The sequence below is a fragment of the Leguminivora glycinivorella genome, chromosome 14 (assembly GCF_023078275.1).
Source record: "Leguminivora glycinivorella isolate SPB_JAAS2020 chromosome 14, LegGlyc_1.1, whole genome shotgun sequence".
Classification (NCBI taxonomy): Eukaryota; Metazoa; Arthropoda; class Insecta; order Lepidoptera; family Tortricidae; genus Leguminivora; species Leguminivora glycinivorella.
The window spans coordinates 20810742-20824660 of record NC_062984.1 but is presented as its reverse complement, the minus strand read 5'-3'; the positions used below and the strand labels follow the sequence as shown (position 1 = coordinate 20824660).

Genomic DNA, 13919 nt, shown 5'->3' with positions numbered 1-13919 from the left:
TGACTCAGCATTTACAATAAATCAATAGGAAGTAATAAAATAAGGCACCAGAAGATTAAATATTCCGAAGCACAATTTTGTTTTAAATTGAAAATTCTAGGTATAACTTCCTAATGAAATATTGAAAATATCAGTATTACCTGACATGCTGCGGACTACACGGTTTTATTTTGTTCTATGCCGGTTAATCGAACCAAACCTTTATCAAAGCGTTCCCCAAAATACCGGTTTAAAAAGAACGGTCTTTCGAACAAAAATGCAATTTCAAAGGTTTGCGCCAAGTACATGATAACTAGACAGCGGATTTCAGGTAGCGATTTAAATATTAATATGGATATGACTAGTGCAATTTTTTAAATACATGTCATATGGTTTATAATCTATTATTATTACCTACATCGCACACCACAAACTGAATAATTAGATTAAATTAATGTTATTTTTTCAACAAACTACATTTAAAAAAAAGTATTTTATTCTAAATAATGGACTTTCAATTTAAATATATATAAGAAGCGAATTATTTTCATTTTTATATTCTTTGAGCCGTAATAGAAGTTTTTACTGTGCAATGCGCAGAAGAAATATTAAAGAAATAAGTATAAATAAATATTTTTTTTATTTTTATTTATTATCATTATAATTTTTGCCCAATATTCACAAAAGCATCCAAAAAGGGTTTTACTTTTATGTTCCCATACATTTTTTCGTGTGTAGAAAAAATAATAAATATTGTATGCGAGTCATATTCATATTAATATTTAAATCGCTACCTGAAATCTGCTCTTTAACGATAACGTTATAAATTTTTAACTGGTATCCGTTACAAATATTTAACTAGATGGTAAGGTTCGGGATTTCACTAATTGTGAGAAGGAACCCTAAAGATATATAAAATGGCGAATCATAAGTAACACCGGTGGCTATTATAAAGTTTTTACTCTTATAGAGTATTTGTAAATGATGTGCTTACTGCTTTTACTCTTATAACAGCCTTGCTCAAGACATGTCAAAATTAATTAACCGCATTTTTAGTACAAAACCGTTGAAATACAAGGGCGCATTAATAATACAACACTTTTTATATCACATTTCACCATGAAATTGGATTCCCACACAGTTTTCATAATAAATAAGCAAATAATTGTAATATGTAAAAGTTAACTTACCGTTTACTAACTTGCAAAATGGATGACTTGATGATGATGTACACATAAATCACTACGAAAAGCACAATAAACTTTTAAAACAGCATCCTGTTTCGCCGTTATGAGTTTTACTCCCTTATATCTGATGATCACAAAACGTGTACAAGAGCTATTGCCCTTATTAAAGCTTTGAATATGATTCTTACAAGTATAATTGCCTTTATTAAAGCTTTAAATATGATTCTTATTAGTACATTAGCCTTTTAAAAGCACTTTTCTTGCCATTATAAGGTTAACTTTCTTATTGTATGCCATAATAAAGCACGTACAAGATAAGAAAGCTAATAATATAGCAACTACAAGGGGGATATAAGGTTTTTGGCCTTATAAGGTGTGCCCAAATGCCCTCTTGTAAAGGGTTTACAAGGTTATTATAAGAGTACTATTTTTGGCATTATAAGCCACTATAAGACTAATTTTTGTTATTGTTGGATAGGTATTTAAAAATGAATAAGGGGATGATTAATATTTTCGGAAATAATCGCTCCTAAAGGAAAAAAAAGTGCGTCCCCCCCCCCTCTAACTTTTGAACCATAAGTTTAAAAAATATGAAAAAAATCACACAAGTAGAACTTTATAAAGACTTTCTAGGAAAATTATTTTGAACTTGATAGGTTCAGTAGTTTTTGAGAAAAATACGGAAAACTACGGAACCCTACACTGAGCGTGGCCCGACACGCTCTTGGCCGATTTTCAATTTATATATGTTACGATTTTTACCTTAGCCTTTATTTCTTTCCAATTTTGTGTTCACATTTATTTTGGTGATCGAAACCTTTCGACTCTGTAATAACTAGCAATGAATTCATCGCATCAACTTTTCTACGCTTCTCTTGGCTTAATACTCTTGATGTAATGTAAATCGTAACATAACTCATCGCGTTACTTACGAAAACTTTCGTTCCCGGGTCTAATTTAAGCGTTTTCCTCGTAACTTCTTTGTTTTCTTGTACTTTGATATTTTATACAGGGTTCCTACAATTTTTTTTATTATTATTATAAATGCGCTTACCTACTCTTGGCCACAGACTAGCCAAAGGCAAAGACGTGGCCTACGATGGAGTGAGCTCGCCCAGAAAATGTTACGTTAATTTACGTTCAATGTTAAGACTTTCACAGTATTTACTCAAGTTAGACTTATATTGACCGGGATATAGACCGTGATTACCTTTTTGATTTTTGTCGTGCTCCTGATATTTCGACGCAGTTGCATCATGATGCATAAATCACGGAAAACTGAGAAGATGGAAGGATATCAAAGTTGCGAAGACAGCGCGCGAACTGCCCTCCTTCGCGCGCGTCGTCGGCTGATTATAGCGTTACCACTGGTCGCATTCACACTCGATGGTCTGTGCATACACACAACACTCACAGTGTCACTACGTTTGTTAAATTCTGACTTCACTCAAGTTTACTAGTAAAAAAATCATTAAGTAGATTACTTTGTAGACCGAAATAGATATCATACACCAAAGATAAATTAACTTGCCTATGGTATAATATCATAAAGAGCGAAATTCAACATTTTAGTGTCGAGGAAAAAATATTCTTTGCGAGATACAAATTACTTGATCAAATATGAATAACCTATTTAATATATTCTCTATGGAATTATACAAATTTATATAAAATTTAGGTAGTTAATTAACTTTCACGTTATATTTTATAAAAATATGAGCTATTATCCCTCCATGTCTAGAAGCTTCATCATTTATTCATTAAAATGTAAAATTTAAATAGTATTCAAAGTGCATTTTAAGAGCTTTAACCCTTAAATGCATAGTGATATATATATGCATCATGCATTTTTGACTCTATTGACATGACAAAATTCAAATTTGAATGAATCTTTGTCAAGGTCATGCATTTAAGGGTTAAACGGCAATAGACACTGTTTTTATCTCCACACATTGCAATACGAAGTGTGTTTATCTCCTTTTCCAATAACTAAGTGTCTGTATCTTATTTCATACAGAGACAAACTTCAAAGCTCGCAATTCACCCCGCTCCCAGCAGGAGGTTGCAGCGAGGTAATAACTACGTGTAACAAGTCTGCCGGGCGTATTAGCATGGGAAATAGCTTGGTTGCACCCGTGTACCCGCCATGTTATCTTTATTCAACCAATGCTTCTAAGATGTCAACGAGATATCACTGCGATATGTCACAGTATAAAACAGTAATAACTCTTCTAACAAAAGTACGCCGCGCGGGCGCGTGCACACAAGCGCGTCATGTACGTACGCAACACATGTATGCGGATTTGGATAAACGTGGATAAGAATAATAATATGTGCATAATGATAATAATATTGTTTGTGTTTTCTGACTGATATAATGTGGTATTATACTAATACTTATAAGTAGTTAATAGTATTCAATAAGAACATCTTACGTTGGACGATGTCGAGTAACATTCTAACATTAATAGTAATTTTGTTCAACCACGTGCTTTCGAACGCAGTAGGTACCTTTCGCGTCGCCGCTGCCGGAGAGTAACTACTGAATCGTCCTTATTCTGTAGATATGTTTTTACCTTTTCTATGTAATATATCTGTATCTTGTTGACACAGGGACAAACTTCGCAGCTCGCAATTCAACTCGCTCCCAGCAGGAGGTTGTAGCGAGGTAATAACAAGTCTGCCGGGCGTATTAGCATGGGAAATAGCTTGGTTGCACCCGTGTACCCGCCGTATTATCAATGTAAAACTGCTGTATTCAACCAATGTTTCTAAGATGTCATTGAGATGTCACTGCGATATGTTTTAACCTTTTTTATGGAATATATTAGGTATCGTATATGTAGGTATCTTAGTTGATACGACAAACTTCGCAGCTCGCAATTCAACTCGCTCCCAGCAGGAGGTTGCAGCGAGGTAATAACTACGTGTAACAAGTCTGACGGGCGTATGAGCATGGGAAATGGCTTGGTTGCACCCGTGTAGCCGTATTATCAATATAAAACTGCTGTATTCAACCAATGCTTCTAAGATGTCAACGAGATATCACTGCGATATGTCACAGTATAAATCAGTAATAGCTCTTCTAACAAACGTACGCCGCGCGGGCGCGTGCACACAAGCGCGTCATGTTACGTACGCAACACATGTATGCGGATTTGGATAAACGTGGATAAGAATAATAATATGTGCATAATGATATTATTTGTGTTTTCTGACTGATATAATAGCAGCGTTTTACCTTACAATAAAACGCATATTAAGCGAAGTACCTTATTTGAAGCCTATTTTATTATATTTGAGAGAGCAATCCTGTTAACAGATGACGTAGCGGTTCAAATATTAGCTGACATAGTCGCCATTATCCCCACCACCAGTTTTACCTTTCCAGTTTTATCCCCTCACCACCGGGCGGTAGCGCCTGCGGGCGCCGTTTGCCTCATTGGTTCTCAAATTATAACCAAGACAAAGTTGCAATAAGTGTACAATTTACTAAAAAGGTTGCAATAATTATTTTTATTATGTACATTTTAAATAAAAACAGGGACATACCAGTATACATTGGAGTGTATAGGTGTTGGATTTTGCAACCTCAATGGTGAAGGTGATAAAATACATTAGTGAATTAAACCTACCCTCCATGGGTGTAATAAAAGTAAAGTGGTTTATTGCAACGGTGTACTTATATTGCCACTGGCGGCCTAAAAACTATAGGCTTCAAATAAGGTACTTCGCTTAATATGCGTTTTATTGTAAGGTAAAACGCTGCTATTAAGCTTCCTACCGTTATTTGAAGCCTATTTTATTATATTTGAGACCTGTCTGTGACCGCCTGGTGGCCAGCATAACGCCAATGTGATTAATTCCTCATCATTAGTGAAACTGGTGGAAACAACTAGTGCACTTAATAATCTGCGTGTGTGGGTGAATCATTTCAATTCAACCAACTAAGTGGAATCTGCAGTGATACATGTTACTATTTTTGTGAATACTGTATTTTTAATAAATCAATGTGAATCAAGCTAAAAGATTAAATCTTATTTCTAAAAGCGAGTTCATATGTTTATTTCTTCACCCATCAATTCATAATTTTCGGTATTGTCTGTTTCTATTAATTTCAGGATCCTTTAACATTATGCATCGATCTACTTCGCAAAAAGAAAGTGAAATCTTGTTGAGGCATTACAAGCCACAATCCTATTTGTCTTTATCACAGCAAAGCATATATGTTAGATCTAAAGATCTCAGTATAACTAAGGCATAATAATGTTTAGGTTACGTTACAGACACCAAATTTATCTTCATGGCTTATTCCTTTGTATTAATATTTATTTGAAAGTTCTTATAGTCTTTATGAGGAATCAAGTGCACTTATACAACATTTTACAAAAACAACGGGAACTCCCTTGAAGATATAAATCGACTACAATATTTCCTTACTTTGTTGTTAGCCTATAATGGCTAAACAATGTCAAGTGTGTACGTACAAATTTGAACAAAGGTGATCATTGCGTGATGTCACAGTATGTACATGCATTGTATTTCCAGGCCGATTTAAGTTGGCATATACGAATAAAGACGAATTTCTTGTGCCCACCTAAAGGTGAATAATAGTAGTATACAGAGCGCAGCTATTTAGTCAATAAATTATCTTTTAATTTATAAGATTTTCGTTTCAGTCCATTTTTAATATGTACCACCCTATAAGTGGTTTCATTTTGTTGTACATTATAAGTATTTGCAATTAGTTAGGTTGATATGGTAAGCAGCAAGCAGCACTACCTTTGCTAATAAGTTGTAGTATAGCTAGAAAAACACTGGTTTTCACTTATCATTGTAATATATATAAGTACCAACTATATCTGCTATGATACACATTATGGTAAGATATATAAATAACTTGGACTGTAGGCCTAACTGAAGTTTTAGTTATATTTGAAAAAAAAAAAAAAGACTAAAAATAGTTCCAAAATAGATTTTAGCATTGATTTGACCCCATAAATTAGTTATGTCACAGGCGCATAGCTCTAATATTAGTACATTTTATGTATTTTAGACGAGTAGCCAAGCAAGACACTAAATAATTCATAACTTATTTTTGTCAAAAACTAGGGAAGAATGTAGGCAGACTCGGCGATCAGTTCTTGTTGAACATTGGTAGTATTCCTGCAGCAATAACCTTCGCGGTTATTTGCCTGAATGAAGCTCCCAGAATAATTAGTGTTTGATACTAAAAATCTTAAAGAGCCGTCTTTTAGCGTTAGGAGCAGATTCAAGCTGATTAAGAGGTACATGTTGTATGTACATTCTTCTAACGTCACATTTAGGATTACGGTGCATCCCTTTTCTCGAAAAGAACTTTGGCCTCCTTCTTACCCAGAGAGCGGGTTTCTGTGGGATGTTAGACAAGTTGTCTAGGAAATCTAGAAGGTTCTTGATTTGGAATCGATATCAATCATTTGATTTAAAAGCTTTGTATGGCATGGCTTATTGTCGTTCGGACAGGTACCGTACAGATAAATTTTATTCATCTCTGATCATATCATACCCTATGTGGGTCATAGGTATTTACATACGGTAAACATCCAAATTGTTCTTATATATATTATACGTGGAAGGTTAAAGAATTCCAACGTTATATTCACATACAGCGGGGTACAACCTTATATATTATTATGTCCACAGAAGGAAGTGAAGTGTCTAACTCATAGGAAATTAATAAAGGGTTAAAGATCTGAGTCTTTGATGACGTAAATTTGATAGTCAACACAAATTGTCAGGTTTTTGCAAGCCAATTACTCAGTTCCAGTATAGATTACCACAATCTTAGATATAGGAACAATTTGGTTATTTACCACTTTTACCAGGCAAGCTGGATTACGAAGAGTACACCCACTAATCCAACCTTTGCTTTAATAAGGAACTAGGCTCATCCCGTTCCACGTGACTTGTATTCAAAATCATTGATTTGGTGCTGGCACAGAATATATAAAAGTGCAAGTGGTGCTGGTTTCAGCGCTAGTGCGAGCTTCACGCTGCTAGCGGAGCCGGCAATACATATGTGGTTGAAAAGAGCCATTGACCGGTAAGTTCGCTTAGCTAGTCGCTGGCGGCTGAATAGGTTAGGTTAGGTTAGATATTTCATGAATATGATGATTTGTATTTGAAATGTATATTTACTTAATAGCATGCGTTTTCGTGGTAGTAGCCCGATACGCAATAATACCTACACAGTATATGACTTGTGGTTGCTTTGCGGAAGCATATATTTATGTTATTGTAATATGGCCAGACGCTTAATTAACCACTTTGCGGGTCTTCCCTACGCAGGGGCTATGCTAATATTCTGTCATTCCAATTTAAGTATATGTACTGCCGAAGCAAATACTACTTGCATAATCAAAGCACTTGTTTAGCGATATGTAACAGGCTAATACATATGTTTTATCATATCTTGCTTACCTACTTAAACCCTGCAAAAACAGTTTAAGAATGCTGTTTACATTAATTTAAGAATATCCGGTTCCTGATAGTTCTAGCAGAGAGCTGAGTTGTAAGTTTAACACGCCCTGCGGAGGCTATAGCCGTGACGGCCAAAATCTCTTCAGAGATTATGTTTTGTTGCTGAATATTCACAATATATTCATAATATTCACATGCCTTACGCAGGCAAATTATGAATATTATGGAATGGCAGATAAAATTTTATAAAAAGGCAAGTTCTATGATCACGCTACATTGCGCAGGCCAGGACGGGCTTGCTATATTATTGGTAATTCATTACACTAGATAGATAGTCTCATAGGCTCCTTTCTTTTATTTCGTCTGCTAGTGTAGCAGTCAAATAACAAAAAATAACAAACAAAGGCCTTGCGCAGGCTTATTATTTGTTGGGTAAGTAGAAATACTTACACGTCTTGCGCAGACGGAAGTACGAGTAATACATAGGCTTGGCGGAAACTTTCCTATTTACACGGATTTCCCGCTAACATTTGCCCCGTCTCGCAAATCGTCTCAATGGATATCCCAAGCAACAATGTTATTATAATGATGTCTCTTTACGCCTTGCGCAAGCGGAAATTATTAGAGTAGGTATTCGAATAAAAAACAATTTTCGGGTCTTTTCTTTGTAACGCTAAATCTAGGATATGAGCCGATACGACTACTACATAGTCAACACATCTGCTTGCGCAGCAGAATAATAATAAATTTATTGCACAACAACTTGTGTACTTAAATCAGCAGACAGTCACTTACTATTTATTTATATATCCTAATTGGATAGAAGCAAAAGATCAATAGTGACTCTCCTGTATGTGGTAATGTACAACAGAGTAGGTACCTACTTTAAATAATAATGGTTATTCTGGTAAATCTCAGACCTCACACTATAGACATAGGGTGAAATAGCCATTTTTTAGACATAGAAAAGCATGCATATCACATTACAATTTTATATCACATACAGGGGTTTCACTCAAAATCTTTTACTTTAGCTAGAGTAGCAAACTTCCAGTAAGTCTATTATTATTATTATTATTAGTACCGGAAATTTATTCAACGCTTACACTTAGAACGATACTGTGCATCAATAGTAGGCACTCTTTAATTAAGAATGAAGAAAATAACATAATAGTAATAATAAATGCTGGAGTTTGCTTTTGTCCTTTAGGACGGGAACGGAAGCCCGGCCCAAGCGGGGCTTCATTAACCCTAAAGTAGACCGGACCCCAATAGGGAATCCAATATGACACTAGAACCTTTACAAGTTGATACAACAAGGTTTTAAACGTGTCCTAGGTTTTATCTACTTAATCGTTAATGAATTGCATCTTAGCTTCTTGCGAGACCATCAAAATTTTGAAAGCAATCACTGTTACACGCCATAGCCTGCATAGTAATAATACTGGGGATATGCACGGAAAATATCAGGTCATAAATATATTCTTAAAAATTTAAGCGTCCCTCACAAAATAGTAATCAAGTATCCTAATAGAATGCACTTTATCCTTGCGCAGGCTTGTGCAAAAAGTTTAATTACTTAGCAACCGCTCAAACAGACATTTCTGCAAAATATGCTCATTCAGGAATGAGACCGCGACCACTTAACAACTTATAAATTATGACGACAAAGATGCGTCTTTCTTTTTATTATTAACGAACAATTTATGAAATCGTGGTCTAATTTAAACTGTCTCAATTCTCAATGACCTGATCCGTGCTTATGGCGAACCGATTCACTGCAAATAAAGTAAAACAAATGCTCGTCGCTTACTTACCGCGACGCCTTCGCTGCGCTCGAAATGTCAGCTTATCTAAAAATATTGCGACGGACAAGGAATGTCCGTCACGTTTTATTATTTATAATCGAACGGTAAAACCGTTAAAATATGAAATATTTTGTAAAATATTACATATTTTTTACTTACAAAAAATTCTAAGAATCTCTGAAATTCTAAGAATTTTTTGTAGTGAACCGTACGCTCCGAAGAACAGAACGCCAATGAGGCAAACGGCGCCCTAATGTGGTATTATACTAATACTATAAGTAGTTAATAGTATTCAATAAGAACATCTTACTTTGGACGATGTCGAGTAACATTAATAGTAATTTTGTTCAACCACGTGCTTTTGAACGGATTAGGTACCTTTCGCGTCGCCGCTGCCGGAGAGTAACTACTGAATCGTCCTTATTCTGTAGATATGTTTTTACCTTTTCTATGTAATATATCTGTATCTTGTTGACACAGGGACAAACTTCGCAGCTCGCAATTCAACTCGCTCCCAGCAGGAGGTTGTAGCGAGGTAATAACAAGTCTGCCGGGCGTATTAGCATGGGAAATAGCTTGGTTGCACCCGTGTACCCGCCGTATTATCAATGTAAAACTGCTGTATTCAACCAATGTTTCTAAGATGTCATCGAGATATCACTGCTATGTGTTTTTAATTTTTCAGTGTAATATATCTGTATCTAAGTATGTTGATACAGAGACAAACTTAATTCGAACCTTCGAACTAGTGGGATTGTGAGGTAATAACTATTATAGGTACGTGTAACAAGTCTGTTGGCCGTATTAGCATGGGAAATAGCTTGGTTACATGCTAATGCACGTGAACCCGTGTTACCATTGCTAACTCAGACAATCCGTCTTATTTAAACCTAACTGAAATGTAGATATTATCTGAACGTTAGTGCTGAACATACCTGTTTTGAATTTATTACTTCTACTAGTCTGCAACAACTAATTGAAGTGTAAAATTTTACAAGCTGTGTCGAAAATTTATATTTTTTTAGCCCAAAATTGTAAATGGCGCAACAAGATTTATGTTTTTTTGTTCATATCTATACTATGTAAGTACCTATATTAGTTCCTTCAACCCTGAAAGACAGGGTGACTTTAAAATTAATTTTTGATTTGTACTCCACGTGACGACCGTCTCACAAATATAATGTGAATAGGCAAATAATTATTTCATTATTACCTGCACGGGAAGCATGGTCGCGCGATAGACGATAAAATAGCAGGCCGTGCCTATCGCACTATTTGTAAGTGCGATAGGCACGGCCTGATATTTTATCGTCTATCGCGCGACCATGCTTCCCGTGCTGGCGTAGACAATTGAGAATCGCACTAAATATTTTTAAAGCTACTTTATTTCACCGCTATCATTGAATAATCTATCCTACTACATAAGTGTGTACCTACGATACAAACTACCCTATCGCTACGAATAACCCACGTCGCGCGTTTAAGCACGGAACTCACAGTTTGCCATCACGCCCCCAATGTGATGCGATTGCCCAATTGCCGAGAAATTGCGACGGGACTAAGCCCCTGGAAAATTGGCGATATCGTTAATATTCACCAGAATTAGAGTTGTGCCTGCTCGTTCACTGAAAATATCGCGACCAACTAGTACGATCTCCGAAGTTGTACTAGTTCGTTATTTTAGTGCATTAATATAGTACAGTAATAACGCTACAAATAGAGAAACATGGCGGGGAACCATTAGAAAAGCAGCACAACGACCCCAATGACCACGACTACTCTGACAAGAGTACCTATATAACTAAGGGCCACTTGCACCAACGAAAATTAAAAAGGTTAACCCTCCATTTTATATGGAATTTGACAGATGACAGCCCACTAACCCCGAGTTAAATGTTTAATGCAAGTGGACCTAAGAAGAAGAGGAGATTTAGTACAGTAGTATTTAGGTCGAGAGAGCGAGAGACAAACTGAGCATATGGCGTACAGTAACGGAGTGGCATGTGCTGTCTCGTTCGTACTAGCCGAGAGCTGATCGGCCGTTTGCGCGCTCTTGGCCCTAGTCAGTTGGTTCTAGTTCGTTTGGCGAGCGGATCACACGGATCGTTGTCATTGTCACTCCTCTGCTCTTCGCTCCCATTCTGATGCCTGTATGTGTACTTAAGAACAGAATCATTTGGGAATAGTTCGGTCTAGTACAGTACTATTAGTACATGTACTACACAGGCCTAACCCGAATCCACGTGGCGGCCGTGGCGACTGCAAATAACCGCCCCCATAGATTTATGCGGCGTCGTTTTAAGTGATATATTGCTTCTCGAGTGTCTTCTTACCGTTTCGATACTTGGTGTCGGGATTATCTGTCAGGGAGCTTGTTATTGAAATAATACCGTTACTGATGATCTTAAAGAGAATATTGATTGCATGTTATACTTACGTCTAGAAGACACCCGTATCCAAATGTACACTGATACTTATATAAACCAAAGATAACTCCGTATAGACAGCTACAGTCTAAGAAAAAAACGTACCTCAGAACCATATAGGAAAAGGTACGGAGGGCTAGATGGCGTTACACCGTTGTGGGACTCTCGGCTGGATGGCGATAATATTAATAATTGACATTTTAACACAATATCAAGCTAAGAATATGGGCCAAATTTTCAAACCTGAGGGTTAAAAGTTTTCAGCTTGTGTCGAGAGATGGCAGTCTATGCACTGTGATTACATAATTACTTTACTTTGACAGTAACTCTTTATAATACTCGATCCTCTTTGCAGAAGCTTCAGTGCCACTTTAGCAATTGGGCATTTTCTCGAGAACGGTCACCAAAAAAATTTCTAAGGTAGGTAAATTTTATGTTTTTCCTACTCAGAATCACGAGCTCTTTCGATCTAGTACAAAAAAAAAGAGACAAGGAAATGGTCTAAAATTTTATATTATTTCACATGCTTTCCACTTTGTAACCGCTGTACAAAGTGTTTGAAAAATCGTAACGAGGTTAAAAAAATATATATGGGAAGTTTTTTTTTCCGCCTAGTAGGATTCTGAGTAGGAAAACATTGAATTTACCTATTTTGGAAAAAAGTTTGCCAATCTTTTTTCGCGAAAATGCCCTGAGAACATTGATAACAAAAGAATGATTTACGTTTTTTTAATTAAAGCATATTTTATTTCAACAAAATTAGACACAAAAAATACAAAAACACAAATCATCTTAATTTCTATCACTTCAAGTATTATTAATCCAACTTCAATATAATGTGCGTTTAAACTGGAATGTACATAAATAAAATATGATTTTTATACGCATCCAGAAGAAAAAGACATTGTTGTTGGTAATGTGATACTATCAATGAGTCCCTTCTGCTGAAACAAAATTTTATTAGAATATATGCGGCTACAAAAGCGGGCAATAAACCCGAAAAGATACGAAATCGTTCTCAACACAGTCTAAATGAAATACAGCGAATGCGCCCGGGGTCCATAAAAATAACATAAAATATACGGTATCTTGACAACCGGGGCTCAGGTAGGTCTAAGTAACTTGGGGCGTTAAGCCGTTCACCTAAGGAAATTGGTGACAAAAATATTCCGGTCATGTAGGGGACCTTGTTAGCGGGGAAAATACAAGAAAATTCTCTCCCTGGCGCGGCGGGTTGGTCGTTCGTTCGCTAAGTTTTTACGACACGCGCTAAAACTGCTGAGTACTTAAATTTTACGCCGACAGATATGCAGTTGTGCGTGGTCTGTTTGTGTTTTATCGACAAAAAAAATGAGCTGAGACTTCAGTTTTATGTGTTTTGATTGAACTTTGTTCAATATTTGGGGATGTAGTTATGGTACCTATCTAAGAACTTAAAAGTTTCCCCAATCTTATCGACGCGGAATCGGCTGTCGCCGATTAAAAATCGCTCGTAAGCAGGTATGAACATTAAAATTAAAATTATTTATTGAGCATGCGTACGAATGCGTTCAGCTTTCCAACGAGTAAGGATCTTCATACTGACGAGCGATTTTTGGGGTTCACTTATTGTCTTGCAGAAACTTCTTTTGCATATATCAATACATCCTAATCTTAAAGATAATGTGCTCAATGGCAACTTGCATTGCAATATTCTCATGTAAATTTCCAGTATTTTACGGAAATTTCGAGAAGGTTTTGCAGTACTGTACATTGCTACGTAAAACGATTCAAAGTACTTCACTGCAGTTAAGCAGTGCATTGGACCGTTTAAATCGAGCCCTATTAAAAATTGCAGCGCACTCCCGCCTGATGAATGATTGACGAGCGGTTATGGCCGCAGTATCGCGTATATTTAGAGATGCGCCGAATAGTGGTTTTGGCCGGATACAGGATATTCGGCGACCGAATATCCGGCATGAAATTCATACATTCTGAGGCACAATGAATTTATTAAATTTATTCAGACAAGATTTTTTCGTTCAAATTTGCATATTAACTTAAAGAACATAATATTA

General features: G+C 36.1%; 1 protein-coding gene and 1 pseudogene across 3 annotated transcripts in view; one reads left to right on the top strand and one right to left on the bottom strand.

Annotated features, from left to right (window-relative positions):
- LOC125233499 (brain-specific angiogenesis inhibitor 1-associated protein 2) overlaps positions 1-13919 on the top strand; it is a 473288-nt gene that overhangs the window by 328640 nt on the left and 130729 nt on the right. The gene's annotated exons all lie outside the window — the stretch shown is intronic.
- LOC125233706 lies at positions 7457-7554 on the bottom strand (annotated as a pseudogene).